Source organism: Eleginops maclovinus, chromosome 17 (assembly GCF_036324505.1).
Source record: "Eleginops maclovinus isolate JMC-PN-2008 ecotype Puerto Natales chromosome 17, JC_Emac_rtc_rv5, whole genome shotgun sequence".
In the NCBI taxonomy this organism is placed as follows: domain Eukaryota; kingdom Metazoa; phylum Chordata; class Actinopteri; order Perciformes; family Eleginopidae; genus Eleginops; species Eleginops maclovinus.
In genome coordinates, this window is record NC_086365.1 from 1,785,802 (window position 1) to 1,799,454 (window position 13,653).

At 39.5% G+C, this 13,653-nt stretch overlaps 1 protein-coding gene across 1 annotated transcript in view; it reads left to right on the plus strand.

Moving 5' to 3' along the window:
* Positions 1–5,239: 5,239 nt before the first annotated feature.
* The window catches only part of LOC134878972 (synapsin-3-like), a 125,043-nt gene continuing 116,629 nt past the window's right edge, over positions 5,240–13,653 (plus strand). Inside the window, exon 1 of the mRNA XM_063905166.1 lies at positions 5,240–5,308. The gene's annotated coding sequence lies outside the window, so the exon portion shown is untranslated. The remainder of the gene's footprint in view (positions 5,309–13,653) is intronic.

Here is a 13,653-nt window from a genome sequence, read left to right on the forward strand (position 1 = left end):
TGGTGTAAACATACATATGCTGACCACAGCAACACCAGAAACATTTCTGAAAGTCAACAGAACTTCTACTGACAGGAGCCAAGGATCCGACTCACTCCCCCCACACTGGGCTTTTGCCACTATAACGTTCATACATCTGCTGGAACAAAACGCTTATGACTCAGCAAAAACATAATCACCTCCAACACCTGGGGGGGGGGGCACACAATGCAAGGGGAAAATATTCATATTTAATTCATTAGCTCTTGCGATACAGGGAAACCTGATTTTCCGACATGTGGAGGCATGGAAGCTCCTTGCAGGTGGCATGTGCTCCGTCTACTGTCAGTCAGGGCAAGACACAGATAGGAAGTAGGCTGTTAATGTCAGTGGTTACATACTGTCACTGGGAGGCCTGTTGCATCCTGGGAGGCACAGCTGCTTTTTCCATAGACAGCTTCATCTTAATGGGCAGCGTACACATAATGAAGAAGGGATCGGCAGAGGAATGGCTCCCGTGGTGGAGACGGACACATCCATTTTTATTTATTCTGTATTTATTAAGGAGTGGAGATTTAACTGACAATACAAACATTTCCTGTTTTTTGTATTCTCTTAGAAAACACCACAGGACATATTATTACCCCTCTTTTTTTAATGCAGGAAAACCGACAGAAAAAACAAACACACTCCATTTTGATCCTGGGAACTGTCTTGAACTCTATTGAACCCTGGAAGCTGTGATTTGCAAAGAAAAAGGCAATTCGGTTTGAACAAAAAAGGAAATAGAGCTGCTGGTTGCAGCTGAAAAACAAAAAGATGCTAACATACTACACTCGAGCTGAGCTGGGCACTAGACATACATCTAATTGTTACCATAAGCAACACCTGTCACACAACCATAGACTGTGTAAAGCAAATGGCATGCGGTCTATTGTTAATAGAAATAGAATAATAAGGGCAACATTAACTATTTTTTTCTTATTTACATTTTTGACCAAGGTTTAGTGGTCAGCATTGCAAAATGCCTGCAAATGGAACAATCTATTCTGGATGTAAACAAATACCTGAATATTCATAAAGTCAAAGTTTCACTCTTTAACTGATACCATACAAATCTGTGTTTAGTGTCAACGGATGCATTAATATGCATTTGGTATGCGTCAATGAAGAAGAATCACTATAGTGAATGCTCATCTTCAAATAAAACATCTTCAGATTCAGGAGACAAAATAGGAGGCACTGTATGTATGTATATGTGTGTGTGTGTGTGTGTGTGTGTGTGTTTGTGATGCTTTGAGTGTGTGTGTGTGTGTGTGGGGGGGGGGGGGGGGGGGGGTGATTTGCAGGCCTAATCTCTAATGTCACAGGACCAGCAGCTGTATTGATCATTTTTCATGCGCTGCCTCATTTCACTAAAAGCCTCAGCCGACCGCTGGTGGCGTTCCAGTCACTGATGAGGCAGACAGAGAAAACAGAGCTGCAGCTCCAACCCACACACACACACACACACAGACACACACACAGACACACATAATGTTACAATTGGTATTGTGATGATGTGCAGAACTAAAAAAAATAGCGAGTTCACAATGTTGTTAACATAGCCAAATATCAAGCAAGTGAAACAACACAAGATAAAGCAAAGCAGCTAATACTGCTAACATGTTCTGTTGTCCATGTGCTGGCGTGAAACACTCCCTCTGTGCTCAAAACTCCCAGTCCTGGGAGCAAGGCTAACAAGCAAAATAGCTGGCTGCCTAACACATTAATTATAACCTGCTTAGAGCTGGTTTTATGAAGTTAAACAGGCAGTATTCACCAGTACATTTCAACACATGACATTATTATAACCTTATAATTTACCATAGCAAGTACAGAAGGTGCATAATGGACATTCTGTTGATGCTAGCTTTTAGCTCCGTTACTTACCAAAGCAGCACTGTGCTGTTCTAGCTTACAGCTAAGGTTAGCGCTCTTACGATTGATTTCAATACGCTTTTGTTGTTCACAATGTAGCATTATCAGGGGAAAAATAGGGTGAGTAACTGTGAGAAAGCATTTGCAACTGGAATCCAGAGTCAAGGAGGGTCGCAATTCCAGGGAATTGGAAAACTTCCTTACCAACCTTGGCCATGATCAGTTAGTCTGTTGCATTACTGTTTGACCAGCATTTCATATGTTTTGCAAAGGGAAAACACTGTCTTTATCAATGGAGTCTGCTATGAAAAGAACATAGATAGCTGCTTCACTTCTCTGTTGGGAAGACCTGTCTCACATCAAGATAAAGCTGCAAAAATATTCTAAATATAGCATACACTTAAAATGATATAGAATTGTTTTAGGTGGATAAAACACATTTTGCTGCTGCCCCCTTCCCCAGCAGTATGTTGCTTTCTAGTCATAACTCCTGTTTCTCCTGACAATGCACAAGTATCCCATACAACCCCACGAACCAGCAGAACTACCCCTCTAAATGTGGAATTAATTGGTTTCTCTCGCAGCATCTGTGAATGTGCTGACTTCCTCCAGAGGGCTGGAAGCTGGACCATCGCTGCTCATTAAAAATTAATTAGCTCTAACACAGCAGTCATTCACACAGTTCTCCACAACAATACAGTTTTCTTAATCCAGCTTTGTGTTTATGATCCTGTTGTGTAATGTGTAGCCCGATCAGTCATACTAAGGTTCTGTTAGACTTCAGTCAGTTAAATACCCGTAGACCTTCGTCAAATTAAACCTATGATTAATGTTTTGATGAACAAAGCAGTTAATAGACATTGGTTTTGGACCATACAGATCCACAGCAGAGGGCGTGGCGTCATGGCGGCAGAGTGTGGGTTAAATGGGATTAATGATGTTGTAATTACACTCTGTTACATCAGTGACAGCTGCGGGTCGACATTGTCTCCTGTGCATCAGTGTCGTCATGATATATTTAGCTCAGCTGGTATCAGATAGATATATCATCATTATAATCTGCAGTAATGTTTAGTCCATTAACTACTGTTCATGATACAGGGCAAGGACGTTTAGGTTCTTTACATTACAGGTCACTTGTGAGACACTTTTACCCAAAGAGACTTACTCCATGCTGTGGGTGATTTTGGATGAAGTGTCTTGCCCAAGTAAACTGACTGCAGTGGGGATTGAACAGAGCTCCACTGATCCGAATATCTGCACACTAACCCACTGAGCCACAGCCTCCCTCTTTATATCATCTGTTTAGCAAACCGTTCATATCCTGCAGACACCTAGCAACATTAGCATTTTGGAGTCGTTTTTCTGGCGATCTGGTGAGCAGGTAGATATTCTCTCTGCTGGTCTGTTCTCTGCATAGGAACCTAACAGGCTCCAACCAACTGCTGATTGTGCGTATTACTGCTGTTTAGCCTTCTGTCTGTACAACAGTGTGATCTGCACCTTAAAAAAGTGCAATCACAAAATCAGGGCCAATTGAAGCGCTAATCAACACAATGAGGAGGATCATCGAGTTTATCAGAGCCAGGGAGAAGAATCCAGAATAGGTGTGTGTTTTTTAATGGACACTACATTACATAACATTACATTTCATTTAACTGACGATTTATCCAAAGCACCAACAATATAGAGATTCAAACTCCGAACAAGGAAAGTGCAGATTGTTTTTACTTGAAGCAAGTGCTACCATTGTTAGTGCTGGGGAATTTGTTACAGGGCCTAAGCTAACTCTAAAAAGTGCTTTTTTTGCCATTTGAAGCAACACTGCATGCAAACTTTGCAAGAATTGAAGTGCCAAGATATAATCGAAACAGATGTGTTTTCAGTTTGCGACGGAAGATCTGCAGAGTTTCTGCTGTCCTGCAAACAGGCATGCTTTTGAGGGGTACCTGGGTCCCACTCACAGGTTGACCAGGTTACCTAGGGTGACCAGGTGTCCTGCTTCGGGACTGCACAGCATTTCTATCATTTGTCCAGCGTCCCACACATTGAGACAATGTCCTGAATTTGATTGACATTTGCCCTTCTAAAACTTAGCTTTAATCCACTGACTGCTTAGAAAACAAGAGAAGGCTATCTCCATTAGCTGAGCCAGCCGTCAATCAATCAACAATGTCTGTAAATGTACTTATTTATGGATGCAGCCGCTGGAGGACTTTTCCCAAAGAGTCAGCAACACTGCATGCGAACTCACACGACATGCCCGGCTCATAAGGAAAAATATCGATCTATGGATCCATTCCTCCTGAACACAAAAGAGGATTATTAAACAGAGGTGACAGCTGCTGAACTAAAGAACAATTAGCTCAGCGGACTGTGGTAGAGAGCTAGCTGCGCTCATCTTTCCAGACTCAGAGATTGAAAAAAAAGTATCATGAGGACGATAGTTTGTTGGAAAAAAATCTATTCACACCAAATATATATAAGAGATTTACCTGCATAGTTTGTACCAAAAAAGCAAGTAATAGTAAAGTGTTGTTATAAATGTTAAGCAGCTAATAGTCTCAATAGATTTTTTTCTTTTTAAGGATTAGATCAAAAAAATGTTTTAAAGGATAGGGACATAATATGGAATCCAAACCGACTCTTGTAAACTCAGTAAAATGTCCCACATAAACACACTCATTGTCCCACATGAAGCTTGTAAGCACCTGTATTTCACGTATTTCCAAATGTCTCAAACCCAAACAAAATAAAACTAGGTTATTCTAAACAGACGCCGCCATGAAATCGAGCCATACTAAACTTAAGCTTCTCTTGGGATTTAAGATACCTTGTTTATTCAGAAAATTTGAGATAATAAAATATTTAATTTAGAAATTCATATCTTCCTTATTAATGCAATATTTCAAATATTTAGTGTCATGGTGGGATAAATAATAGGAACAGCACGTTTTTCCATATAAATACATATTATAGTATACATTTTAGATACAATTCCGAGGTATATTACAAAACATGTGAAAATAAGGCATTAATAAAGCATTCAAATGATATTCCTTGGATTCTTCCTGCCTCACATCTGATCCCCTTTACTGGGGGGCACTCCACAGTATGCCTGCTCACGGAGCGACTGCGGAATGAATGTGTAATGAGGCACTACACCCCTCACGTTCCCGGCATGCATTGTGTGGAGAGAGAGAGAGAGAGAGAGAGAGAGAGAGAGAGAGAGAGAGAGAGAGAGAGAGAGAGAGAGAGAGAGAGAGAGAGAGAGAGGGGGCTTGGCTGGGAGGCTGAGGAGGACCGAGAACCTAAGCGCAGAAGAAGAAGCAGCAGCAGCATCAAAACCAGAAGAAGAAGAAGAAAAAGAAGAGGAGACGGCTCATCCTCCTCACTGACAGCTGCTCAGGTAATACTGCGCGCTTTTATCACCGACATCCTCCATACGATGGGTTTGCAACGTTTGACGGTGTGTGTGTGTGTGTGTGTGTGTGTGTGTGTGTGTGTGTGTGTGTGTGTGTGTGTGTGTGTGTGTGTGTGTGTGTGTGTGTGTGTGTGTGTGTGTGTGTGTTTCCTGCTGCGGGCTTTGCTTCCAGTATGCTCTCAACACCGAGGCTTCTCTCCTCCGGTAGCTCTGGTCCTATTGGTATTGCACGGATAAGATGGGGCAACCCGCCAGCAGTGTGTGTGTGTGTGTGTGTGTGTTTGTGTGTGTGTGTGTGTGTGTGTGTGTGTGTGTGTGTGTGTGTGTGTGTGTGTGTGTGTGTGTGTGTGTGTGTGTGTGTGTGTGGGATTCCCTCAGTCATGTCTCACTCTGCAGTCACTCCTGCCCAGCGTTTCATATGGGAGGGGAGGGGGGGATCCATTACACGACAGTGACGGGGGTTACAGAGCAGACACTGGGGTTATTGAGTCAGTTTATCCGCATGTTGTGGCACATTTTATCACAGCTATATTGTATTATTTGGTCCATACGTTTAAGTTGTTAAAAAAAACTAGTTGTTCTTTTGCAGAAATGAAACATAAAAAAATGAAACATGTTATTTTGTTTACATTAAAAGCCTAGTAGGTTTTTTACTTAAAGAATATATATATATATATATAAAAATCAGGAAAATGACAAACAACAACAACAATCAGCCAAAATGATGATAAAACTAATTTGTTAAAAATTAATATAAATAATAATTATATAAAGGATGAATAAATACCATTATAATAAACTACAACACTGACAGACTGAGATTTGGTTTAAAGCTGAATGCAGCTGCAAATATTAAAAGATAAAACAGTTTTTGAATATCAAAGAGTTAAGTTTGTTTTTTATGCAAAACTAGATTTTTGTATAATGACATTTCATATTCATGATCTAGTTTTTATTTGAAGTATTTTTCAAAATGATAGAAAATCTTCTTTCGATCCATAAAAACTGCGTCAAAAAAAGTAAGTAGTCTTCTTCTTCTTATTATTATTATTATTATTCTTATTATTAACATATATTCATTTCTGTTAAAGTCTGCTTTTTGAAAATATTTTTAGATTTGTTTAGAATAGTTATGCTTAGAAATATACAGTATGTATTCCGTTAAAGGACCATAATATATGATTTAGGATGATTTATTGTCAGAAATTGAATATAATATTACATAACTATGTTGTCAGTAGTGTATAAATGTCTGAAAATAAGAACAGTTGTGTTTTCGGTGGCTTAAAATGAGCCGATCATCTTTAAATAGGGAGCGGGTCCTTTTCACAGAGTGCACCTGCACCCCATGTCTCTACACCAGACCGGGTAAACCTGAGAGCCTGAAGGATTCAGAGCAGCGCTACTATTCATGGTTCTGTTCACCTGCTGAATGTAAGCTGTATAAACTCCTCTTAACTGTGTCTGGCCTTCACCTACTCTTGAGAGGAACTCCTGCTTGTTCATCAGAAACTGCTTCCCAGCACCTAACAGTTAGTCAGTGGCTGTTTGGGGGGGCAGACTACAGTAGTTTCATACAGCTGCCTGAGAGCTTTGCTGACCCTAACTCTTTTTACTCTGAGGTAAATATGTATCCCTCTCTAGATTCGAAATACTCTATGATGTGTACTGGTGTTTTGCTAATTGTTAAGCAACTAGCGCACCATAAATGTTTTTACAACAGCTCCATTCTGAGGCCACAAACCAGGGGGCTTAATGCTATGAAAGGGAAGCGAAACGTAAAAGCTGCGTACCGGAAAAACCAAAGCAATGATCTTAGAGACACTTAAATGCTCAGTAAGGTGTGTGTGCAACAGTTGTACACAGCGAGTGACTTCCTTTACATAAGTAACGCGTTTAAAATATTAATTTCAACCTTTCTGAGAATATTTAGCAAGACATATTCACAATTGCGAGTTAAATGTTCTGCCGAAGCAACAATGTTGGTTCTCAGTTTAAAAGAATAGCTGTTCCCTTCTAACTATATCTAAAGGGTAGGGGCTCAGTAGGAAACAGGTGATGTTAGAGTTGAGTTATTTTTGCATCAGAATCATACAGTTTGTCGGGTTATTTGTGTGTTGACAGGCTTCTGTCAATCAAATCTTTGATCTCTAAAAGCTAAGTGAGATGTCCATGGTTTTTTGTTATAAAGCAGATGTAGGTGCTATATTAACACTGAAAATGTCATCATCAGTGTAGAGATGCACCCAGCTTGTATTCAGAAACGGTGCCTTTTTGTTTACATGCATCAGGACTTTCAATTGGACTACCTGCATATTCAGTGGATGCTCTTTTAAAGATCAGCCTTTAATATTAAAAATGATGATGCCATATTGCAGAATAAACACAATGAAATATTCATCAGGCGATCAGGAGGCAGGCATGAGTATTGCTTCCATAACCAGGTATCTATGTTGCCTTTGAACAGATGCTCCTCAGCATGAAGGCCAGGCAGCCAATAGTCATCTCTTTTTTTCCTGCGTCAGTAGGTTGCGTGCACCAGACCTCCTGGAGGAGAGTGTCCAGTTAGTGATGGGAGGACTCTGATGTAGAAACACGTAGTAGTAGTGTGGGGGCCGCTTTGTTGTGAATGGAGCGCTGAATCAATATGCTGCTGCTTCCATGAGAATGATTCATCAACTGCCCGTTAGTCATGACTTCCAAATGAATGGATGGTGTTCGGTGTTAAGTGGGGCAGCGGCTTTGTTTTGAAGTGCTGAAAGCAAATGTTTTATTTTTCAACATGTTCAGAACTCTTGCATTTTTGCACGACAATGACACAATGTACGCTCCAATGAAATTTCTCTCATGCTAGGCTCAACTCATGATTAACATCCATGTTTTATCAGAGCTAAACTGCTTCTGGGTTCCTGAGATTAAGTGTAGTAAACCTGTCTGTCTATCCAGCATGTACTCACCTTCAGTAGCCACGCCCACTTTTGTGTCCAGTCCTCCGGTTTTGCACCAGCAGTGTTGTAAACAATGAGATGAGAGCAGTGCTAAATGACGGCCCCGCCCACTTTCCAGTGAAAACAGCATTCGGCGCCAAGTGAACCATTTAAAAAAATCCTGCCTAAAAGCTGCTGTGTCGTGGATTGCACGTCAAAAACATCGACCCAAAGTTTAGATGTTCTTAAATGTTCTACACTTTTACTTTAAAAAAGGACAATAAAATAAAGGCTCTGTGTCTTCAGGCCGTGTCTTCAGGCCGTGTCTTCAGGCCGTGTCTTCAAGCGAATGTTTTCACCCAAAATCGTGCGGGGCCATGACGTAGAGGGAAAGTACCGGATGCGTTGCTCTCATCTTTAAGCAGCAAGACTTACATTAGAAACAGACTGTTAGAAATGGCAGAATGACATATGAAAAGGGCCTGAGTCTAATAGGCCTATGGAGACATTTTGAATAACTCTGTAGTCTCTCTTGGTGTAATGGTTCTGCTACATATTGGGACTCTAATTGCTTTCTTTTCACCTAAATAGTATTACAACTTAATAACAGTTTTATTTTTAATGCTTAAAAACAGTCTCTTTGGTAAGTAAGTGTTGACTAAGCAAAGTACCAGCTCAACCAGGCATGTGGAACGGTTCCAGATCAGAGGAGAGTGAGGAGAGGTCAGTAAGGCGGGGTCTCGTTGCCCTGAGGTCTGTGTGTGGACAGTGATGTGGCGTCTGCAGTGAGGAGAGATGAGGTCACTGCACGATGACTCGGCATGGACCAGCTTGTGGCTCTGCTGCTGCACACACTCTCAGTGAGATGTCGCCGGCACATTCTGACACTGCAGTCGTCAAGGTTCACAGCTACAGCTCCACTTCCTGTCCTGCTGGCCTGTTCTGCACGGCTCAGGGCAGCAGGAGGATCAGATAGGCCGGGTGGGGAGGGTTACTCTAAACACGTTATCCATTAAAATGTAGACAGTAACCTCATCTGAGTATCGCAATACAAAAGTAATCTGATTACTTTCTGTTAGTTTTGGATTACCTCAATATCAAATGCAATAGAAATAAATAAAAGAGAAAAGAAATCTGTAAGATATTTTCTACTGAAGTGTATTATGAACCCTGAAAAACATGAAACGTTGACTTCAATTAAATGGATTTAAATTTCACAAAACTGTATTAGGTTAGTTGAAAGCAATAATATTTGAAGTTGAATTCAATGCTTTTTATTAAAACAATTATTTTATATTATTGCTTTCTACTAACATCATACAGTTATAGGAAATCTGTGGACATAATACCTTTAATTAAAGTAACGGTTCAGTTGTTTCAGTGTGAGACAGCAGAACAATGTGACCTTAGAAAAGAAGAAACCAAAAAATAAGGATCAAAATGTGTCCTCTTAAGTTATAGGATAGGCCTACAGAATAGTATACAGTTGCTTATTTTTGTTTAAAACATCAGGTGTTCACCAACTGCATTTGAAAAAAAAAAATTTAAAATAAAGATAGTAGCCTAAATGAAAACAGTCACCCAGTAGCCCACGTCTACTATCATATTTTTATTTAAAACTGTATTGTAACATTGTAATCCTGATTGTAATCCCCATGTTTTGTTTAAAATTCATGTGATTACATATGTTTTTAAGGGATTAGTTACATTTTTTTGTATCCTGATTACGTCATCCCGTTAGATGTGATCCGTTACTCCCCGAGCCTGCTGATTGGATCCCCTTGTTTTTTATTTATAAGTAGATCTTTGGCTGGCTGTTGTAATCATGATCATGTCCTCATATTATATTCTGATCTGGTTATACTTACACACGCGTGTAGGATCTGAGCAGAACAGTGTACTGAAAGCCTTTCACAGCACAGTAATACCCTGCCAGAGTTTTCGAAGGCTGTTTCTACAAGTTCTGCAACGGCTGATTAAAATAAGCAGCGGGCCTCAACACATCCTCCCACAACATCCCAACACCATCTACTGTAGACGACTCGCCACAGCAGAGTATTAGCCTCAATATCCAGGCTTTAAATCCATGCCCTTAGTGAGGATTAAGATAGTGTTCTCAGTATATTCCACTTCTGATATAGTAGATGTTTCTCACAGATCATATTTGTTATAACTGTTTTTTCTTTGTTTTTTTGTAATGTTTCCTGCACAGACCTTCGAGCAGTTGCTGTAATCAGCCTTTAAAAGTTGTTTTTCCTTGAAATGTTCAAATAGGCTGATATTCGGTGATTTATTTTTGTGTATCATGATACTATACATTATGATACGAAAATCCTTTATTGTCAGATCAAGTCTTACATTTCTATTGCATCACAAATGCAAATTCAAAGGATGCATTTTGGAGGAAACACTCATGTTTTCCATGAGTTAAATCAAAAGATGTTGACTATATGCAAAAGAGCAGTGTGGACAATATATACAATTATAGATCATTTATTAACACTAAACATCAACTATTAGCTGTTTCTAAAGATATCCCATTCCAAAATGTCTGTCGAACACTGGTTTATGTTACCTTTCACACCCATAATCTGTGCTCTTATATAACAGCTTGGAGATATAACTAAAAGTTCATTTATTTAAGACTGGAGCCATAATGTTGAGATTAATGATATTATAGCATGATTTTTTGCTAAGCGACTACATTTACGCTGGCTTTATTAACATGTAGACTGCCAGTGACTAGCTAACTAAAAGCTAATTGTACTTCTAGTGTCATTAAACATTGTTTTAGAGTTTCATCGGTAGATAGATCTAAATACTAAATGTTCTCTGAGGCTATAATAACACACACTTTTGTGTTTAGCTAAATGCTAATATTAGCATGCTTACCTAATCATAATTACAATGCTAAGATGCAGTTTTGCATATTGACAATCTTATTTAGTGTGCTAGTATGCTAACATGTTTTTATTTTGTTTAGCCTGCTGCTTATGTCGTACTATGAAATAAAAAACTGAGGCATTGGACTCTAAATGAACTTATGTTCTTCAAATTCTTCCTGATGAACTCCTGGGCCAAATGCTATCACAACCCATCCAATAACTTTCATTTAATAGATTTGACATGACCAGAATCATTAGGATGTATCCCTCTGGAGACCATGAATGGACAACATTCTAATAAAAAGGGAGCTTGAGTGAGTTCATACTTGAGATTCATTCTGGACTCTCAACCTCAGTGAGACATCCTCACATCCTAAAGACACTACTGGTCATACAATTGGGTGGACAAGGTGCAGGAAATGTACAGTGAATTATGAACTGAAACTGAAAAAGAATCTCTTATAGTGTGAAGAATTCTCGTACAGATGAACATGAAAGACAGAAGGAAGCTTTATATGAAGAAACATAACTAAAATGATCAGCCCATCAGCTTCCAGTGTTTTCTGTCAGAAAGAAATGCAATCTGCAGATATTGGGCATCAAATATGACATCCTTTCTTTTTATTTTTGTAGCATATTGAAAGATCATAAATACATGAACTGTTTGTCCTATTACGGTTATCACCTATAGAGACAGGCAAAGCTTTGGACAGAAACTTTTCTATGATTTCATTATCCTTAGAGCCCGGAGTCAGGATGGAATTACAAAAATGGTCAAGGAAATACATTCAAAGGGCCTGAATAGATCGGATGTCACGGCGGTCTACTGATTCTATTTAGATTTTATTTTTGTTCTTCTTCAGACATTTTGGACTTATTAGGATGCGAGACCAAAGATAAGAAGAAAAATATCCTCGAGGAGGAGGAACAATACAACAGGAGAAAAATAGAATTATAGAAAGTTGCTTTTTAGATCCCTTCGCAGACCACTAGGGAACTGTTTTTGATTGATGGGAGAACTAGGAGAAAGACAGGAAGTCCTCAGTCATCCTCTGGGGGCCATGAGTATATGTAGCAAAGATATTAAATATTTTAATGTGTGGGACAAACACCGACAGAGGGACAGACCGATAAACATTGATGAATTAAAAATACAAATAGAAACTATATGTTATGGTTACCATGGCAACAGCTCAGATTTTCACTGTAAAACTCCAGGTGGTATCATCCATCTGGCAACAAGTCCCACTCACATATTTATTTCCCCCCAGAATGCCTTCGGGCAGGTTAAAGGCCAAATCCCATCGCAGCATCTCTGCTATCCCACCTCCTGACTCTGAGCCGAGACCAGCGACCCTCCCAGCCCCCCCAGCTTAGACTGTCATGAATTATAAAAGCCATGTTTGACTGCTGCACAGCGGGGTTGGGGGGAGGGGCACACGCAGATCCCTTCAGGTGTGATACATCGCTGTGTTTCAGTGTCTGGGTGTGAGGGCGTCAAGGACTGAAGAAAAAGACAGATTTAATTTAGAAAAATGTTAATTAAATGTATTATTGTCAACAGATCTCACATAAATGTATGAGGTTATTAGAAAGATGATATTCAGTTTGAATACAAAATGTTAGGTTCAACTTCATATAATTGCTTTTCAATTAAAATTGTATTTATGTAATTCAGTATGTGATGATTACATTATTTCTAATATAATATTATAACATATTACCTATATTTCTCAGCGTTTTGCCACCTTTTCACTGCACATTGGCTATTTAAATGTAAGAACATCTACAACTGTGACCCATTTTTAAATTAATTGTAGTTTTTTCAGTGGTCTGGCTTATTTTAAGCAAATGTACCTGCGTGGTTCTTTTGATTTGTATCTTTATGGTTGATTGCACTTATTGTAAGTCGCTTTGGATTAACGCATCAGCTTAATGAAATATAAAGTAGTGTAATACTCAGGTCTAATGAGTTCCGTGCAAAGCATGTGAATTCTACATATTTTGTTATGATGCAAAGCTACTGGTTGAAACCAAGCTATTGCAATTCCATAGCAAGTTCACACCCCCCCAGAAAATATATGCACATAGTAAACTGTTTTTATGAAGCTGTGAAACAGTATTGCCAAGAGGCTGAAAACATCATCGAGAAGCACATCTGTCAGAAGTAACTTTAGAGTACGTTTCACATCCTTTGTCTCATTAGGAACTCCAACATCTGGCCGTTATTACCTCGGCCATGAGGTCAGGGAAATGTTCTCGGTTCGGTGTTGGTTTGTTTGTGTGTCAGAAGTGTTACGAAGAAAAAAGCCCAATCTTCCTGAAACTGAGTGAGAGGGTGCATCATGGGCCCAGAAAGAACCTATTACACTTTGGTTCTGATCCGATGCATATACTGTAGATGCTTTATACACTGCTTGGCCAAAAAAAAGGTCACACACCCTAATATCCGTTGGACCGCCTTTAGCTTTGATTACGGCACGCATTCTCTGTGGCATTGTTTCCACAAGCTTCTGCA